Genomic DNA, 16,516 nt, shown 5'->3' with positions numbered 1-16,516 from the left:
CTAGTGATAGTGTTGAAAAACCACTTTTCGCACTTGTGTTAGTGTTGAAAAACCACTTTTCGCACTTGTGTTGGTGCAGGAAACCACTTTTGCACTTGTATTAGTGTGGAAAAACCACTTTTCGCACTTGTGTTAGTGTTGAAAAACCACTTTTCGCACTTGTGTTGGTGCAGGAAACCACTTTTGCACTTGTATTAGTGTGGAAAAAACACTTTTTGCACTTGTGATAGTGTTGAAAAACCACTTTTCGCACTTGCGTTGGTGCAGGAAACCACTTTTGCACTTGTATTAGTGTGGAAAAAACACTTTTTGCACTTGTGATAGTGTTGAAAAACCACTTTTTGCACTTGTGTTAGTGTTGAAAAACCAGCTTTCACACTTGTGTTAGTGTTGAAAAACCACTTTTCGCACTTGTGTTGGTGCAGGAAACCACTTTTGCACTTGTATTAGTGTGGAAAAAACACTTTTTGCACTTGTGATAGTGTTGAAAAACCACTTTTCGCACTTGTGTTAGTGTTGAAAAACCAGTTTTCGCACTTGTGTTGGTGCAGGAAACCACTTTTGCACTTGCATTAGTGTGGAAAAACCACTTTTTGCACTAGTGATAGTGTTGAAAAACCACTTTTTGCACTTGTGTTAGTGTTGAAAAACCACTTTTCGCACTTGTGTTGGTGCAGGAAACCACTTTTGCACTTGTATTAGTGTGGAAAACCCACTTTTCGCACTTGTGTTAGTGTTGAAAAATCACTTTTCGCACTTGTGTTAGTGTTGAAAAACCACTTTTCGCACTTGTGTTGGTTGGTGCAGGAAACCACTTTTGCACTTGTATTAGTGTGGAAAAAACACTTTTTGCACTTGTGATAGTGTGGAAAAAACCACTTTTCGCACTTGTGTTAGTGTTGAAAAACCACTTTTCGCACTTGTGTTGGTGCAGGAAACCACTTTTGCACTTGTATTAGTGTGGAAAAACCACTTTTTGCACTTGTGTTAGTGTTGAAAAACCACTTTTCACACTTGTGTTAGTGTTGGAAAACCACTTTTTGCACTTGTGTTAGTTTTGAAAACCAGTTTTCACACTTGTGTTAGTGTTGAAAAACCACTTTTCGCACTTGTGTTGGTGCGGGAAACCACTTTTGCACTTGTATTAGTTTGGAAAAAACAATTTTTGCACTTGTGATAGTGTTGAAAAACCACTTTTCGCACTTGTGTTAGTGTTGAAAAACCAGTTTTCACACTTGTGTTGGTGCAGGAAACCACTTTTGCACTTGTATTAGTTTGGAAAAACCACTTTTTGCACTAGTGATAGTGTGGAAAAAACACTTTTTGCACTTGTGATAGTGTTGAAAAACCACTTTTCGCACTTGTGTTAGTGTTGAAAAACCACTTTTCGCACTTGTGTTGGTGCAGGAAACCACTTTTGCACTTGTATTAGTGTAAAAAACCACTTTTCGCACTTGTGTTAGTGTTGAAAAACCACTTTTCGCACCTGTGTTAGTGTTGAAAAACCAGTTTTCACACTTGTGTTGGTGCAGGAAACCACTTTTGCACTTGTATTAGTGTGGAAAAACCACTTTTCGCACTTGTGTTAGTGTTGAAAAACCACTTTTCGCACTTGTGTTAGTGTTGAAAAACTACTTTTCGCACTTGTGTTAGTGTTGAAAAGCTACTTTTTGCACTTGTGTTAGTGTTGAAAAACCACTTTTTGCACTTGTGTTAGTGTTGAAAAACCACTTTTCGCACTTGTGTTAGTGTTGAAAAACCACTTTTCACACTTGTGTTTGTGCAGGAAACCACTTTTGCACTTGTATTAGTGTGGAAAAACCACTTTTCGCACTTGTGTTAGTGTTGAAAAACCACTTTTTGCACTTGTGATAGTGTTGAAAAACCACTTTTCGCACTTGTGTTAGTATTGAAAAACCACTTTTTGCACTTGTATTAGTGTGGAAAAACCACTTTTCGCACTTGTGTTAGTGTTGAAAAACCACTTTTCGCACTTGTGTTAGTGTTGAAAAACCACTTTTCGCACTTGTGTTAGTGTTGAAAAACCACTTTTTGCACTTGTGATAGTGTTGAAAAACCAATTTTTGCACTTGTGTTAGTGTTGAAAAAACACTTTTCGCACTTGTGTTAGTGTTGAAAAACCACTTTTCACACTTGTGTTGGTGCAGGAAACCACTTTTGCACTTGTATTATTGTGGAAAAAACACTTTTTGCACTTGTGATAGTGTTGAAAAACCACTTTTTGCACTTGTGTTAGTATTGAAAAACCAGTTTTCGCACTTGTGTTGGTGCAGGAAACCACTTTTGCACTTGTATTAGTGTGGAAAAACCACTTTTCGCACTTGTGTTAGTTGAAAAACCACTTTTCGCTCTTGTGTTAGTGTTGAAAAACCACTTTTCGCACTTGTGTTAGTGTTGAAAAACCACTTTTCGCACTTGTGTTAGTGTTGAAAAACCACTTTTCGCACTTGTGTTGGTGCAGGAAACCACTTTTGCACTTGTATTAGTGTGGAAAAACCACTTTTCGCACTTGTGTTAGCGTTGAAAAACCCACTTTTCGCACTTGTGTTAGTGTTGAAAAACCACTTTTCGCACTTGTGTTGGTGCAGGAAACCACTTTTGCACTTGTATTAGTGTGGAAAAACCACTTTTTGCACTAGTGAGTGTTGAAAAACCACTTTTCGCACTTGTGTTAGTGTTGACAAACCACTTTTCGCACTTGTGTTGGTGCAGGAAACCACTTTTGCACTTGTATTAGTGTGGAAAACAACTTTTCGCACTTGTGTTAGTGTTGAAAAACCACTTTTCGCACCTGTGTTAGTGTTGAAAAACCACTTTTCGCACTTGTGTTGGTGCAGGAAACCACTTTTGCACTTGTATTAGTGTGGAAAAAACACTTTTTGCACTTGTGATAGTGTTGAAAAACCACTTTTTACACTTGTGTTAGTGTTGAAAAACCAGCTTTCACACTTGTGTTAGTGTTGAAAAACCACTTTTCGCACTTGTGTTGGTGCAGGAAACCACTTTTGCACTTGTATTAGTGTGGAAAAAACACTTTTTGCACTTGTGATAGTGTTGAAAAACCACTTTTCGCACTTGTGTTAGTGTTGAAAACCAGTTTTCGCACTTGTGTTGGTGCAGGAAACCACTTTTGCACTTGTATTAGTGTGGAAAAACCACTTTTTGCACTAGTGATAGTGTTGAAAAACCACTTTTTGCACTTGTGTTAGTGTTGAAAAACCACTTTTCGCACTTGTGTTGGTGCAGGAAACCACTTTTTCACTTGTATTAGTGTGGAAAACCCACTTTTCGCACTTGTGTTAGTGTTGAAAAATCACTTTTCGCACTTGTGTTAGTGTTGAAAAACCACTTTTCGCACTTGTGTTGGTGCAGGAAACCACTTTTGCACTTGTATTAGTGTGGAAAAAACACTTTTTGCACTTGTGATAGTGTTGAAAAACCACTTTTCGCACTTGTGTTGGTGCAGGAAACCACTTTTGCACTTGTATTAGTGTGGAAAAACCACTTTTTGCACTTGTGTTAGTGTTGAAAAACCACTTTTCGCACTTGTGTTAGTGTTGAAAAACCACTTTTCGCACTTGTGTTGGTGCAGGAAACCACTTTTGCACTTGTATTAGTGTGGAAAAAACACTTTTTGCACTTGTGATAGTGTTGAAAAACCACTTTTCGCACTTGTGTTAGTGTTGAAAAACCACTTTTCGCACTTGTGTTGGTGCAGGAAACCACTTTTGCACTTGTATTAGTGTAAAAAACCACTTTTCGCACTTGTGTTAGTGTTGAAAACCCACTTTTCGCACCTGTGTTAGTGTTGAAAAACCACTTTTCGCACTTGTGTTGGTGCAGGAAACCACTTTTGCACTTGTATTAGTGTGGAAAAAACACTTTTTGCACTTGTGATAGTGTTGAAAAACCACTTTTTGCACTTGTGTTAGTGTTGAAAAACCAGTTTTCACACTTGTGTTGGTGCAGGAAACCACTTTTGCACTTGTATTATTGTGGAAAAACCACTTTTTGCACTTGTGATAGTGTTGAAAAACCACTTTTTGCACTTGTGTTAGTGTTGAAAAAACACTTTTCGCACTTGTGTTAGTGCTGAAAAACCACTTTTCACACTTGTGTTGGTGCAGGAAACCACTTTTGCACTTGTATTATTGTGGAAAAAACACTTTTTGCACTTGTGATAGTGTTGAAAAACCACTTTTTGCACTTGTGTTAGTGTTGAAAAACCAGTTTTCGCACTTGTGTTGGTGCAGGAAACTACTTTTGCACTTGTATTAGTGTGGAAAAACCACTTTTCGCACTTGTGTTAGTTGAAAAACCACTTTTCGCACTTGTGTTAGTGTTGAAAAACCACTTTTCGCACTTGTGTTGGTGCAGGAAACCACTTTTGCACTTGTATTAGTGTAAAAAACCACTTTTCGCACTTGTGTTAGTGTTGAAAAACCACTTTTCGCACCTGTGTTAGTGTTGAAAAACCACTTTTCGCACTTGTGTTGGTGCAGAAAACCACTTTTGCACTTGTATTAGTGTGGAAAAAACACTTTTTGCACCTGTGATAGTGTTGAAAAACCACTTTTTGCACTTGTGTTAGTGTTGAAAAACCAGTTTTCGCACTTGTGTTGGTGCAGGAAACCACTTTTGCACTTGTATTAGTGTGGAAAAACCACTTTTCGCACTTGTGTTAGTTGAAAAACCACTTTTCGCTCTTGTGTTAGTGTTGAAAAACCACTTTTCGCACTTGCGTTAGTGTTGAAAAACCACTTTTTGCACTTGTGTTAGTGTTGAAAAACCACTTTTCGCACTTGTGTTAGTGTTGAAAAACCACTTTTCGCACTTGTGTTGGTGCAGGAAACCACTTTTGCACTTGTATTAGTGTGGAAAAACCACTTTTCGCACTTGTGTTAGCGTTGAAAAACCCACTTTTCGCACTTGTGTTAGTGTTGAAAAACCACTTTTCGCACTTGTGTTGGTGCAGGAAACCACTTTTGCACTTGTATTAGTGTGGAAAAACCACTTTTTGCACTAGTGATAGTGTTGAAAAACCACTTTTCGCACTTGTGTTAGTGTTGAAAAACCACTTTTCGCACTTGTGTTGGTGCAGGAAACCACTTTTGCACTTGTATTAGTGTGGAAAAACCACTTTTCGCACTTGTGTTAGTGTTGAAAAACCACTTTTCGCACTTGTGTTGGTGCAGGAAACCACTTTTGCACTTGTATTAGTGTGGAAAAAACACTTTTTGCACTTGTGATAGTGTTGAAAAACCACTTTTCGCACTTGTGTTGGTGCAGGAAACCACTTTTGCACTTGTATTAGTGTGGAAAAAACACTTTTTGCACTTGTGATAGTGTTGAAAAACCACTTTTTGCACTTGTGTTAGTGTTGAAAAACCAGCTTTCACACTTGTGTTAGTGTTGAAAAACCACTTTTCGCACTTGAGTTGGTGCAGGAAACCACTTTTGCACTTGTATTAGTGTGGAAAAAACACTTTTTGCACTTGTGATAGTGTTGAAAAACCACTTTTCGCACTTGTGTTAGTGTTGAAAAACCAGTTTTCGCACTTGTGTTGGTGCAGGAAACCACTTTTGCACTTGCATTAGTGTGGAAAAACCACTTTTTGCACTAGTGATAGTGTTGAAAAACCACTTTTTGCACTTGTGTTAGTGTTGAAAAACCACTTTTCGCACTTGTGTTGGTGCAGGAAACCACTTTTGCACTTGTATTAGTGTGGAAAACCCACTTTTCGCACTTGTGTTAGTGTTGAAAAATCACTTTTCGCACTTGTGTTAGTGTTGAAAAACCACTTTTCGCACTTGTGTTGGTGCAGGAAACCACTTTTGCACTTGTATTAGTGTGGAAAAAACACTTTTTGCACTTGTGATAGTGTGGAAAAAACCACTTTTCGCACTTGTGTTAGTGTTGAAAAACCACTTTTCGCACTTGTGTTGGTGCAGGAAACCACTTTTGCACTTGTATTAGTGTGGAAAAACCACTTTTTGCACTTGTGTTAGTGTTGAAAAACCACTTTTCACACTTGTGTTAGTGTTGGAAAACCACTTTTTGCACTTGTGTTAGTTTTGAAAAACCAGTTTTCACACTTGTGTTAGTGTTGAAAAACCACTTTTCGCACTTGTGTTGGTGCGGGAAACCACTTTTGCACTTGTATTAGTGTGGAAAAAACACTTTTTGCACTTGTGATAGTGTTGAAAAACCACTTTTCGCATTTGTGTTAGTGTTGAAAAACCAGTTTTCACACTTGTGTTGGTGCAGGAAACCACTTTTGCACTTGTATTAGTGTGGAAAAACCACTTTTTGCACTAGTGATAGTGTGGAAAAAACACTTTTTGCACTTGTGATAGTGTTGAAAAACCACTTTTCGCACTTGTGTTAGTGTTGAAAAACCACTTTTCGCACTTGTGTTGGTGCAGGAAACCACTTTTGCACTTGTATTAGTGTAAAAAACCACTTTTCGCACTTGTGTTAGTGTTGAAAAACCACTTTTCGCACCTGTGTTAGTGTTGAAAAACCAGTTTTCACACTTGTGTTGGTGCAGGAAACCACTTTTGCACTTGTATTAGTGTGGAAAAACCACTTTTCGCACTTGTGTTAGTGTTGAAAAACCACTTTTCGCACTTGTGTTAGTGTTGAAAAACTACTTTTCGCACTTGTGTTAGTGTTGAAAAACTACTTTTTGCACTTGTGTTAGTGTTGAAAAACCACTTTTTGCACTTGTGTTAGTGTTGAAAAACCACTTTTCGCACTTGTGTTTGTGCAGGAAACCACTTTTTGCACTTGTGATAGTGTTGAAAAACCACTTTTCGCACTTGTGTTAGTGTTGAAAAACTACTTTTTGCACTTGTGTTAGTGTTGAAAAACCACTTTTGCACTTGTATTAGTGTGGAAAAACCACTTTTCGCACTTGCGTTAGTGTTGAAAAACCACTTTTTGCACTTGTGATAGTGTTGAAAAACCACTTTTCGCACTTGTGTTAGTATTGAAAAACCACTTTTTGCACTTGTATTAGTGTGGAAAAACCACTTTTCGCACTTGTGTTAGTGTTGAAAAACCACTTTTCGCACTTGTGTTAGTGTTGAAAAACCACTTTTCGCACTTGTGTTAGTGTTGAAAAACCACTTTTTGCACTTGTGATAGTGTTGAAAAACCAATTTTTGCACTTGTGTTAGTGTTGAAAAAACACTTTTCGCACTTGTGTTAGTGTTGAAAAACCACTTTTCACACTTGTGTTGGTGCAGGAAACCACTTTTGCACTTGTATTATTGTGGAAAAAACACTTTTTGCACTTGTGATAGTGTTGAAAAACCACTTTTTGCACTTGTGTTAGTATTGAAAAACCAGTTTTCGCACTTGTGTTGGTGCAGGAAACCACTTTTGCACTTGTATTAGTGTGGAAAAACCACTTTTCGCACTTGTGTTAGTTGAAAAACCACTTTTCGCGCTTGTGTTAGTGTTGAAAAACCACTTTTCGCACTTGTGTTAGTGTTGAAAAACCACTTTTCGCACTTGTGTTAGTGTTGAAAAACCACTTTTCGCACTTGTGTTGGTGCAGGAAACCACTTTTGCACTTGTATTAGTGTGGAAAAACCACTTTTCGCACTTGTGTTAGCGTTGAAAAACCCACTTTTCGCACTTGTGTTAGTGTTGAAAAACCACTTTTCGCACTTGTGTTGGTGCAGGAAACCACTTTTGCACTTGTATTAGTGTGGAAAAACCACTTTTTGCACTAGTGAGTGTTGAAAAACCACTTTTCGCACTTGTGTTAGTGTTGAAAAACCACTTTTCGCACTTGTGTTGGTGCAGGAAACCACTTTTGCACTTGTATTAGTGTGGAAAACAACTTTTCGCACTTGTGTTAGTGTTGAAAAACCACTTTTCGCACCTGTGTTAGTGTTGAAAAACCACTTTTCGCACTTGTGTTGGTGCAGGAAACCACTTTTGCACTTGTATTAGTGTGGAAAAAACACTTTTTGCACTTGTGATAGTGTTGAAAAACCACTTTTTACACTTGTGTTAGTGTTGAAAAACCAGCTTTCACACTTGTGTTAGTGTTGAAAAACCACTTTTCGCACTTGTGTTGGTGCAGGAAACCACTTTTGCACTTGTATTAGTGTGGAAAAAACACTTTTTGCACTTGTGATAGTGTTGAAAAACCACTTTTCGCACTTGTGTTAGTGTTGAAAAACCAGTTTTCGCACTTGTGTTGGTGCAGGAAACCACTTTTGCACTTGTATTAGTGTGGAAAAACCACTTTTTGCACTAGTGATAGTGTTGAAAAACCACTTTTTGCACTTGTGTTAGTGTTGAAAAACCACTTTTCGCACTTGTGTTGGTGCAGGAAACCACTTTTTCACTTGTATTAGTGTGGAAAACCCACTTTTCGCACTTGTGTTAGTGTTGAAAAATCACTTTTCGCACTTGTGTTAGTGTTGAAAAACCACTTTTCGCACTTGTGTTGGTGCAGGAAACCACTTTTGCACTTGTATTAGTGTGGAAAAAACACTTTTTGCACTTGTGATAGTGTTGAAAAACCACTTTTCGCACTTGTGTTGGTGCAGGAAACCACTTTTGCACTTGTATTAGTGTGGAAAAACCACTTTTTGCACTTGTGTTAGTGTTGAAAAACCACTTTTCGCACTTGTGTTAGTGTTGAAAAACCACTTTTCGCACTTGTGTTGGTGCAGGAAACCACTTTTGCACTTGTATTAGTGTGGAAAAAACACTTTTTGCACTTGTGATAGTGTTGAAAAACCACTTTTCGCACTTGTGTTAGTGTTGAAAAACCACTTTTCGCACTTGTGTTGGTGCAGGAAACCACTTTTGCACTTGTATTAGTGTAAAAAACCACTTTTCGCACTTGTGTTAGTGTTGAAAACCCACTTTTCGCACCTGTGTTAGTGTTGAAAAACCAGTTTTCGCACTTGTGTTGGTGCAGGAAACCACTTTTGCACTTGTATTAGTGTAAAAAACCACTTTTCGCACTTGTGTTAGTGTTGAAAAACCACTTTTCGCACCTGTGTTAGTGTTGAAAAACCACTTTTCGCACTTGTGTTGGTGCAGGAAACCACTTTTGCACTTGTATTAGTGTGGAAAAAACCACTTTTCGCACTTGTGTTAGTGTTGAAAAACCACTTTTTGCACTTGTGTTAGTGTTGAAAAACCAGTTTTCACACTTGTGTTGGTGCAGGAAACCACTTTTGCACTTGTATTAGTGTGGAAAAACCACTTTTCGCACTTGTGTTAGTGTTGAAAAACCACTTTTCGCACTTGTGTTAGTGTTGAAAAACTACTTTTTGCACTTGTGTTAGTGTTGAAAAACCACTTTTTGCACTTGTGTTAGTGTTGAAAAACCACTTTTCGCAGTTGTGTTAGTGTTGAAAAACCACTTTTCACACTTGTGTTGGTGCAGGAAACCACTTTTGCACTTGTATTAGTGTGGAAAAACCACTTTTCGCACTTGTGTTAGTGTTGAAAAACCACTTTTTGCAGGTGTGATAGTGTTGAAAAACCACTTTTTGCACTTGTGTTAGTGTTGAAAAACCAGCTTTCACACTTGTGTTAGTGTTGAAAAATCACTTTTCGCATTTGTGTTGGTGCAGGAAACCACTTTTGCACTTGTATTAGTGTGGAAAAAACACTTTTTGCACTTGTGATAGTGTTGAAAAACCACTTTTCGCACTTGTGTTAGTGTTGAAAAACCAGTTTTCGCACTTGTGTTGGTGCAGGAAACCACTTTTGCCATCATCAAATGGCAACCATCTTGGATAGAAAAATTAACCTTATCCAATCAACACAAAACTTCACAAACGTGCTCCACTACGCATACATATGCAGAGTGTACATTTTGAAGGTCATATGTCACAAGGTGTGGCAGCAATATTAGCTTGAAAGCCGATAATTAGAAAAATCCCTTCTTTGAAACCGCTTCATCGATCGATGTGAAACCTGTCATGGTTGGAGAAAAGGTGATACTTGAAAACAGCTGAAGGGTTTAAATCAAACTTGTTTATTTATAGCACAGTGAACGAGGGCATCTACCCATTGTGGGACTATGCGCAGGCATATTGGTGACACAGTCACATTGCTCTAGTTTAATTTTCCATTGAAACAACATGGAACTTGTGCATAAGAATCTTTGTAATATGTACGATAAAGTAACACACAAAAATGGCACGAGTGATTTCAGAAGATGTTTCACAAAACATGTCCAAAATGGCTGCTCTGCTGCAGCAGCTACAAATTGATCCTCCTTGTGAGGTTGTTGATAACCCCGCTTCATTCCTGAACCGGAATAGCTTTGATGTTGGTGGCGATTGAATTTTGAGGTGTTGGGGCAGGTGGGTCAGGTGGGTTGAGGTCTGGAGAATGGGGCACCCATCAAACATCTGTCTTAGAGCCATTCGATATCTGTTGTAGACACTGTATCGATCTGTTGGAAGGGTGAGGTGTGGCTCCATCTTGCTGAAACCTTTGCACAGCCCTGTCGATGTGGCGCTTCCTCGATAACGCAACCCAGAACTTCCGGATTACTTTCAAGTACTGTTCAGTGGTTATGGTTGCCAATTTCCCTTCATCTTGACACCAGAAAGGCCCAATGATGCCAGATTTGCTTGTGGTAAACCATGCAGTGCATTTCTGACCATGCATTGGCCTTTCAAGACCTTCATCAGGAGAACTAGAACCCCAAAACACGTTGTTTTAGATTTAACATGACCTCTTAAGAGAAAGTGGTCCTCGTCAGAAAACTACACATGACTCAGAAGATTTGAATCACTGTGCATTTTATCCTCAAACCATTCACACATCATCACACAAAGATGTTTATCATTGTCTGTTAGTTTTTGCTTCACATGTAGGAGAAATGGGTATATTTTTAGTTCCTGCTTCAGAATTATTTGTGTACTTGATAAAGACAAGTTGAATTATTGAGATCGACAATGCAGCGATTCCCTTTGGCTCCTCAAAACTGCTTCAAGGACCGCTTCCATGTTTTCTTGTGATCTTGCAGTCCTCAGGCGACCAGACGTTGAGCAATTAAGATTTTTTTTGTTGTCCCATGGGATTTAAACCTCTTCATGAGTTGAAAAATAGCAGACGTATCTGAGGCTAATCTGGTCTCAAACTTCTTCCTGAATCGTGTTTTAATCTGTTTAAATGACTGTATCAAAGTAAGACTCCACAATAAAGATCCTTTGCTCAATTGTCCATGCCATCTTCAGAATTAACAGTTCGACTCTCTGATGTTTGCAGTTTTTTCTCCAAATTATGCTTCATACAAACCTGCAATAGAAAAAAAGTTTGTTTTAAAAATAAAAATTCACATAACTTCAATAGGGTTGCGTTTTTATGAAACACCATCTGCTATTGCATACTTCTGCTGACATAGGCTACTGCAGTATATCAAACTAAAATATGCAAATTGCTGTCTGTCTCTGGTCGGTACATTCGGTTGTTACTTATCCAATCTCAAACAAACTTGTGTTACGGATCCGTCACTTCTGCCTTTGTTGTTATTATATACTGTTAGGATTTTTAGTTTCAGGTAATATTGTTGTTAATATTTTTATGTGATATGGAGATGACTTCAGTAAAAGGTAAAAATTAATGTTTGTGAATGAGAAAGGAAGACGCGGCAAAGAGGCCGGAAGAGGAGAAAAAGGATTGGCAGGGAGAAGACGGCTATGAGAGAGATACAGCCGTAAAGTCGCATCGGGGCTGCGAGCGGACTTTTTTGATATTGATCGCGAATGAGTTGAGGCTTCCCGGGGGAGGGCTTGCACGCACATCGTCCAATATTGCGAGTGCAATTAAAGCTGCGTCTCAGCTTTTATCACCAAGTGTGAGTCATTGTTGGATGGAGCCAGCGCCCCCATTACAGGCCGATACGCCATTTTGTCCTCGAAGAGGCTGTCAGATTGGTGCATCTTGTTTTGTCATTGGGATTCCCATATCCACCTCACCGTGTGGATTGCCGTTGGTTTACCTATCGGCTCAATTTCCATATCGATCTCTCACCTCGTATCTCCTCATCCATAGCAGCGCCAATACCTGCCTGTTGTTTTGCCGTTCTGCACAATTTCGACCTTCACCGCATTGGGATTGGTGCACGGACTTTGGGGAATGCTACATTCCACTCACGTTTGGCGTATTGTGAGTGTATGGCTTTGAGAGCATTAGGGAATGATGGTACCATCACATGTATTGTTCATTTGAAGCAAGTGACATTTTTATTGTACTTTCTTTAATAGTGTTATTATTGTGTATGTGAAAGTTCTTAATACAATTACTTGTTTTGTTCTACAATTGCATTGGTGTGGTTTTACCATGGTTTATTAGAACACTCAAAATAACAAATCTTTTAGCCGCGTTCCCTCTCGAGACTCTGAGGTGCACCGTAACCGGGGTTTGGGGAGGTAATATGTGACACTTGCCAGGGGGATTAAGGGTCATGAGCCAAAGGTTGTAGCTACTTGGTCCACCTCCCTCATCCTTATCCCCCTCCCCAAACCGAGGAGTTTTGAAGGTGGGGTCGACACAAGTTCTATACCTACAGTGGCCTGCAAAAGTATTAACCCCTTTACCTCTCCAAAGTTTTCACATTTTGATGCCATCTGTCTTTTTTTTTCTTTTTCCTTTTCTATTTTTTTTCTGTGTACAAGACCGAGGCTCTTGTAAGAGCTAACATTAATGACAAAAAAATAACAAACGGACACATAAGACGAAATAAAGGGAGCGGGAGACAAGATTGGGAGAGAGAGGGAAGCATACAAGTACAACAGCAGAGAACAGGGACATCGGAAGATGTGTGGGAGGGAGAGGGCTTGAGGGGAGGAGGCATGGTAAGGGGGAGGGGTGGGAGAGGTATAAAACACATGGACACTACGAGGACTTCCAGGAAAGAAGTCAGTATTTCAGAAAAGTGGATCTGGGGTGAATTAACAGGGGTAGAAAATATTAGAGTTTTGGATTGGGTAAGACAAGAGATGGTGGTGAACAGCTGTTTTAAAGACCTCGAGGGAGGAGTGGGATTGAAGACATTGAGGGAGTTTGTTCCAGAGGTGGGAGAAAAGAGGAATGAAAGAGTGAAGGTGAGCAGAGAGTCTTGATTTTAGCAGTTTCACCAGAAGAGGGTTGCAGGCAGATCTTGTTCTACCTGAAGGAGTATTTGGGGGACAGAGCACAGACCCCCAAATACTCCTTCAGGTAACAAAAGATCTGCCTGCAACCCTCTTCTGGTGAAACTGCTAAAATCAAGACTCTCGGGGGGGGGGGCTAGGCCAGAGAGGAGTCGGTAGAAGACAGAAAGACCACCAACCTGCCTGCGATGAGTGAGTGAAAAGCCCTCAGAGTTAGCTTCATCGCGGGAGATTCCAATGATTCTGAAAGCTTTGGTTTCAACAGCATGAAGCTGAGCTAGGTGTGAGTAGTCTTCACAGACTACTCCAAATAGAAAAAGCTTTAAAAAATGGGAATACATTAGATTTACAGAGAAAATTAGATGATTCTTAGTTGCAGTGGCCAGACGGAAGCCAACCAGTTCAATCTTGGTTTCATCAGACCACAGAATCTTATTTCTCACAGCCTGAGAGTCCTTTAGATGCTTTTTTGCAAACTCCAAGCGGGCTTTCATGTGTCTTTCACTGAGGAGAGGCTTCCGTCTGGCCACTCTGCCATAAAGCCCAAATCGGTGGAGTGTTGCAGTGATGGTTGTCCTTCTGGAAGTTTCTCCCATCTCCACACAGGATCTCTGGAGCTCAGCCAGAGTGACCATCTGGTTCCTGGTCACCTCTCTTACCAAGGCCCTTCTCCCCCGATTGCTCAGTTTGGCCGGGCGACCAGCTCTAGGAAGAGTCCTGGTTGTTCCAACTTCTTCCATTTAAGAATTATGGAGGCCACTGTGCTCTTGGGAACCTTCAATGCAGCAGAAATTTTTTTGTAGGCTTCCCCAGATCTGTGCCTCGACACAATCCTGTCTCTGAGCTCTGCAGGCAGTTCCTTCGACCTCATGGCTTGGTTTTTGCTCTGATGTGCATCGTCAGCTGTGAGACCTTTCTATAGACAGGTGTGTGCCTTTCCAAATCATGTCCAATCAATTGAATTTACCACAGGTGGACTTCAATCAAGGTGGAGAAACATCTCAAAGATGATCAAGAGAAATGGGAGCTAAATTTCAAGTGTCATCGCAAAGGGTATGAATACTTATGTCAATGTGATATTTCAGTTTTTTCTTTTTAATAAATTTGCAAAACTTTCTAAAATCCCGTTTTCTCTTTGTCATTATGGGGGTATTGAGTGTAGATTGATGAAGGAAAAAATGAATTTAAACGATTTCAGCATAAGGCTGCAACATAACAAAATGTGAAAAATGTGAAGGGCTCTGAATACTTTCTGATTACACTGTATAATCAGTGGTTTAACTTAAAAAATAAACTCCCCCACTTATTGAAGAAGTTTTAAGGTGAAACTCACTTGGTCAACCAACAAGGTGAACATGAAGACCAAGGACATTTCCAAAGAAGTCATACATAAAGTGGTGGAGAAGCACCGTTCAGGAGAGGGTTATGAGAAAATTTTAAAGTCACTCATCATCCCATTGATTACAGTGAAATCCATCATTAATGAGTGGAAGACATACAGTATCATACCATCCAGACTCTACCCAAATCAAGTCTCCAATCCAAACTCGGCAGTCAGGCAAGCAGGAAACTGGTTTGGGACGTCACTGCAAATCCAACTAGAATGCCACTCAGTAGAGCGCATACTCCCGCCGTGGGTTTAGTTGGAATAATACGTTTTGTTTAACATCCCCTCTCCCCAAAACAATAAATGAAAAAGAAAGTAAGCCCTAACTGTCAGAGAATATATTTTGATATATCTCCGAATTGGAGGAGAAAAACATCATTTAAGAATAAGAATAAAAGCTTTAATGCAGTAAAACAGAAAAAAATATTTCCCAAAAAAATTCCCCAAAAAAATTCCTGGATCCGGAATAATATCCTGAGCTTCACCAAAAACTAATCAATCCTTCCTTATCCCAAGGGCAATCATCCCACCAACTTTCATCCAAATCCGTTCAGAACTTTTCCAGATAACTTGTTCACAAACACACGAACACATGAAGATACGAACACGCACACACACGGACGGACACGTTCGAATGCATTACTCCCTTGCGGGAGTAATAAACCTGAAAATCGCAGAGCCAGAACCAGAATTATTTATTTGGTCTGGGAAGCCCATACGAGGTTTCTTCTTCTTCAGCCTCTCACAACCCTGGGTGAATATGTGATCTTCTTTTAAAAAGTTGGAATTTTGCCAAATCTGTTTCATTCGTTTGTTAATATACCTCAGCCATTGACAAATCTGGAATTATCATTTTATTTGAGGTTCAAATTAAACCGGGAGATTGTGTCAAACGATGCCTGCAAGTCTGTACATGTGATAAATAATTAATCGTCCACAGTCGAAGACTCTTCTTCTTTACACAAGAACAACTTCCAGCTTCCAGACCGTACATCCAATGATCTTCACATTTTGCACACTTGTTACTCTTCATGAATTCTACTACAGTATGAAGTTTCACGGCGATCAATGAACTGGTTCAAGAGATATAAATTTTTTATTATTTGCGTTTAATTGACGATGTCTGCCAAACCACGTGACCTATCGCAAATTCCAAAAGGACATTTTAGTAGACTGATATGCTGAACAGATCTTTGAAGTTTCCCCTCGATTGGATCACAAATGAGGGTGGAGCTAGGTTTTAAATGTTTGTGCTTAAAAACATCATAACTCTGAAACCATGTCATGCATGATGTCATGCTCGCTGCCTTTTTTGTTCGTCATGGGTATGCGATTCTGCCTGCAAAGTTTGGCCTCGATCTGTTTAGGCGTTTTGGAGAAAATTGGATTTTAGTGTTTTTCACTCAAAACAATATGGCGACCGAGATGGTCTCCCAAGACCACATGACCTGTGACGTCATAATTACCACAAAAATATTGCACAGACCGAGTCCCTCCTATGGTGAAAATTTGCTCTCAATCGCTCCAACTATTGCAGAGAAAATGGTTTTTAAAGGAAAACAGAAAAAGAAATTCCCCAAAAAATTCCCCAAAAAAATTTCTGGATCCGGAATAATATCCTGAGCTTCACCAAAAACTAATCAATTCCTCCTTATCCTAAGGGCAATCATCCCACCAACTTTCATCCAAATCCGTTCAGTACTTTTCCAGATATCTTGTTCACAAACACACAAACACAAACACGCACACACACACGCACACATACACACACAGAGACGGACACGATCGAATGCATTACTCCCTAGCCTAGCGGGAGTAAATATATGGAAACAAATGACGAGCACTCATCATCAATGGGCTAACGAACATACTCGATATTAAATTCCATTTCAATTCGACTATTAGAACCGACAGCCAACAGAACCCTTAATTGTGAAGTCACCAATGGGCGTGACTGCA

The sequence above is a fragment of the Myxine glutinosa genome, chromosome 3 (assembly GCF_964187855.1).
Source record: "Myxine glutinosa chromosome 3, kmMyxGlut1.1, whole genome shotgun sequence".
Taxonomy (NCBI): Eukaryota; Metazoa; Chordata; class Myxini; order Myxiniformes; family Myxinidae; genus Myxine; species Myxine glutinosa.
This window is presented reverse-complemented; position numbering follows the sequence as displayed.